Source organism: Anthonomus grandis, chromosome 7 (assembly GCF_022605725.1).
Source record: "Anthonomus grandis grandis chromosome 7, icAntGran1.3, whole genome shotgun sequence".
NCBI classification, from domain to species: domain Eukaryota; kingdom Metazoa; phylum Arthropoda; class Insecta; order Coleoptera; family Curculionidae; genus Anthonomus; species Anthonomus grandis.
Window position 1 is genome coordinate 20523589 of NC_065552.1, and position 5192 is coordinate 20528780.

Sequence of the window (5192 nt, forward strand, 5' to 3'; positions counted from 1 at the left end):
ACGCGTGGGAAAACCCTTCAGTTTAATAACCTCTTTTAAGCTTGGATATTTTTGGCCACTCTTCTAAAATTACCTGTTTTAAGTCTGATTTATTATGAATCACATGTTGCCGAATTTTTCTCCCCAAAACATCCCATAAATGTTCTATAGGATTAAGATCGGGACTTTGGGGAGGAGTTTCCAGCAGATGGGGAGTATTAAAAACCAACCACTGACGTACTGTATAAGCTTTGTGCTTAGGGTCGTTATCCTGTTGAAAGTAATAGTTCTCATGCAACCCTAATTTTTCAGCACTGATCCATTGTTTCGTCGATAAAAACAATATTTCCTACACCTGAAGTTGCCATGCAACCCCAAACCATTACTCCACCTCCTCCATGTTTCACTGTTTTGATTGTATTTTTCGGATTAAGAGCTTCACCGGGTTTCCTCCACACCTTGACACGACCATCGGACCCAAAAATGTTAAATTTACTTTCATCTGACCAGATAACTTTATCCCAGAAATCATGTTCAATAGACTTGTACTTTTCAGCGAATTCTAGTCTCTTTTTTCTATTAATATCGCTAACATGGGGCTTCTGACGTGCACTGCAGGATTTGTATCCACCCTGGTTAAGTTTCCGGCGAACAGTTTCTTCATGAACAGATATTCCAAACATTTCTCTTAACTCTGATGATATTTGTATGGCACTTTTCTTTGGGTCCTTCTTAATTTTATTTAATATGTACCGGGATTCGCGCTCTGACAGCTTCCGAGGACGTCCTGTTCGCGTTTTATTTTCAATTCTGTTTTCATTTTGAAAACGATTTACTACTTTTTGTATAGTGGACCTGCTTCTTTTAATCACTTCTGCAATTTTGGTGTATGATTTTCCCTCTCTATGCAAATTAATAATAATTTTCCGCTCACTGACACTTAATTCGGTTCTTCCCATGATTATCACTGTATTTACCAGTCAAAGTTAAGAAGAAATATTCTAGTGAATACTGAAAACGAATGCCAGAATAGTATTAGAGGAATGTTCTTATTAGCAAATAACAAAATAACAATAAATTTAAAAGATACTTGCATATTTTGATTTACACAAATTAAGAGTACCTTGACTTTTGTGGATTAAATTTTTATAGAAAATTTTATTTTATTTTTTTGTTTATTGTGTGTTAGATATATTATGCAAATAGGTTTATGTTATGATGTTGGGCATTGGAAAAAATAAATACATAAAAGTAAAAATTGATTTTTATTTCATATAAAAATTATAAATAAAATTTATATATAAATTGTCTATTGTACCATCATTTTTGTGGTCCACTGTATATATACAATTAATGTAAATTTTTTGTTCACTAATAATACTAATATAACCCCCTCACTTAGCTAGCATATATATATTAGAGTGTCTGTTGACTTACACAGGTGTAAGCTTTGAATCCTAATTGGTCCTCATATAAGCCTTAATACAATAGTCCCCAATATTTTGTCCAGAACAAGTAAGAATAAATTTATGGAATAGGAATTATGGTCTTTTGTTTTACTAAGTCTACAGGGTATTCCACAATCAACGTCACAGGCTATAATTTTTTTATTTTTAGATAGACAATTTTTAAAGAAAATGTATTTTTAATAGTTATAGGAACACTACCTAAAATGACTTCAAAAAACTACCCTAGCCGAATTCGTCCCCTAAAAACCACCCCAACTTTTTTTTTCAAATGGCCTCACCATTATTTCTTCTGATATTTGGAATACTTGAAAAATTATTAATTCAATATCATTAAAAAAACATTGTGTTAACAACATAAGGCACAGAATATCTTTTACTGATTTTCTTATTAGTTCACTCATGTCTTTGTTAAAAACCTTAGCAAAACTTCAAGGTATTAGTATTTTATTTAAGTAATTCAAACAAGTTAAAAAGAACAATGGTATTTGTCAATAACACTCCAAACACTATTGACACTAGCTAAAAATTATCAGCGATATTGCGTATTTTTGAATCTGTTAAAAAAGAATTTAACTCGGTCTTCAGTATAAAATATTTAAGTATAACACGCATTCTTTAAATTGGCAATATCCGTTTTGGTATTCTGTTATTTTTGTTGCCTTATTGTAGAGATCATACACATTTTAGTTCCACAGTTTCCGCTATTTTGCTATTGTCTTGCATAATGCCGACAGTTTTTACTCCACATGAATATGTCGATATGCTTCTTATTTACGGAGAGTGTAGAAAAAATTGTCGTCAAGCAGAAATGGTTTAACGAGAACATTTGCCTGCCTTTTAATTCATGACAATCCCGATTTGTTTTGTCACAAATCTGTTGGACTGATGCAAGTATATTCTATAATGGGATATTTAATAGACATAAAGCACATTATTCGTCTAAAAACAATCCCCGATGGATAATGGAAACTCGTTGTCAAACTATAATTGGCATAAACGTGTGGGCCAATGTATTTAATGGACATTTTATTGGACCGTACTTTTATGAAGGTACATTAACTTACTTACATTACTTAAATTTGCTTCAAAATTCACTATGTGAACTATTAGAAGACGTTCCTATTTTTAGAGAGCAATTTAATGATTTGGCAACAAGATGGCGCTCTACCCCATAATTCTCAAATTATAACAGACTAGCTGAATGCCCGCGGCGTTGCTCGCGTGAAAATAAAAGAAACGTCGAAGAAGGCCTCCAATAATAGTAAATGCAACACACAATACACAAAAATAAAATCCGAAGCTACGGCTCAATGATTGTACATGCAACCCACAATACACATAAATAAAATCCGAAGCCTCGTCTCATTGATAGTACATGCAACACACAATTGCCACGCCGTTTTTTTTGAGGTCAAGGGGCGCGATTAATATAATATAATTATTATAAAACCAAGACACAAATAATCTTAAAAATGATTCGTTAGATGCAGAGCGAGCGGTAAGACTGAGTCGAGTCACCTCTCGGGTATCAGTCTCACATGGACCCGCCTTGTTGTTATGTCTACCAAAATATAAATAATACAGAGGCACTTTTTCAATCGTATTTATTAATCAGTTTTATGCCGCTATGCAATATTTATCATATCGCTAACACCCCTTATCGGTGGAATTTCAAAAAGTTCGTTCGCATCCGGGGCCTACATTGTAAAAAAACATTGTTTCAGTTAATTTTTTTTTTCTTGAGTCGATGCCTGCGACTCGTTGGTGCGGGCAGTCTCCGTTTAAACTCCGAAGCCACGCCCCCTTAATTCTTGAGGTCACGGGAACAATTTTCCAATTTTTTACCCCTTATCCGTGGAATTTCGAAAAATCCGTTCTTATCTGGCGCCTACATTATAAAAGGAACCCGTTGGCAAATTTTCACGTTTCTCGCTATTGTAGTTTGGGCTCTGCGATGATGAGTCAGTCAGTCAAAACAAACTCTTTTATATATACAGATTATTTAGAAAATGGATTTCCTCAAAGGTGGATTGGAAATAGGGGCCCTATTGTGGTAGTGTATATGTTAAAATAAATAGTGGAATAGGAAGACCGGCGAAAATAAAACACGCTTGTCATAGCTTCTAATGATTAACAACGACTGTTTATTCAACCAAATAGTAGAGACTACAAAACTCGCTAAGCCGACGTTGTCACGTTGCTTTAGAAATATATATCGGCATTTATAATAGAGGGCGTTATATTTAAATATTTTGAACTTATCTTTACACCCCCACTAGTTAAAAATATTTAACAAAAAAATCCGAAAACATTGAGAACTAACTACTAACATAATTTTGGTACTAAGCCTAACAAAACTAAAAATTTATGATGCTTGCTGGAACCCAAAGCTTTCGTCAAAACATCTGCGGGCATATCGTCCGTTTTAATATACTCAAGACTCACCAATCCATTCTGAATTACTTTTCTGACAAAATGGTGACGGACGTCAATATGTTTAGTCCTTTTATGGAACACCGGGTTTGAAGATAGCTTTAAGGCACTCTGACTATCGCTAAATAACATAACAGGATTAAAAGAATTTGTCAATTCTCCTAACAAATTTCTCAAATTAATTGCCTCTTTTGAAGCCTCCGAGAGCGCCATATACTCGGCTTCTGTGCTTGACAAAGCAACAGTCCTTTGCTTTGTGCTTTCCCATGAAATTACAGAATTTGCATACACAAAACAAAAACCGGTATAGGACCTTCTGTCTACTATATTACTACCCCAATCGGCGTCTACATAGCCTACTAACTCTTTACAATCTTTTTGATATTTTAAACAATAATACTTTGTTTTCTGAAGATATCTAAGAAGTCTTTTAACACTTTGCCAGTGAGTCTCATTAAAGCAATTATTGAACTGGCTTAAATAACTAACACTATAGGAAATATCTGGCCTAGTCATTATAGTAATTATTACTTATAGCATTACACTAAATACATAAGTCCACCAATAACTTGACGGTATGGCACTGATAAAACACTATTATCACCCTTAATTAAATTTAAATTCTTCTCCATTGGAGTTTCAACCGTCTTACAATCCTTCATTTGAAACTTTTCTAATAAAGAATCTATATAATTGATCTGGTCTAAGGTTATAACATTCTTTGAATTATCTATAGAGATATTCATACCTAAAATTTGTTTAGCTTGTCCTAGATCTTTCAACTTAAATCTTGAAGACAATTCTGCTTTTAATCTACTCATTTCAACATCATTATTTGAGAAAATAAAAAAATCATCCACGTAAAGTGCAATGACAGTCATAGAACCACTCTCTGACTTAATAAAAACACAAGGCTCAAATTTAGACTTACTGTAACCCAACTCGATAAGAACAACCTTTTGGTACCAAACACGAGAGGATTGTTTATGACCATATATTGCTTTATTTAATTTCAGAACTTTGTTTTCATGACCTGGCTCTACAAAACACTCTGGCTGCCTCATGAAAACTGTTTCACTTAGCTCACCATGTAAAAAGGCTGTTGTTATATTTAGGTGTACAATATCTAGACCTAAATTTACACTTAAACCTATTAACAATCTGAGGGTAGAGTGCCTGACTACAGGCGAAAAAGTCTCTGAGTAATCTACTCCTTCTCTCTGTGTATACCCTTTGGCTACTAGACGTGCACGATATGTTTTTTTATTGTCACTATCAGATTTTAACTTAAAAACCCACTTACATTCGACA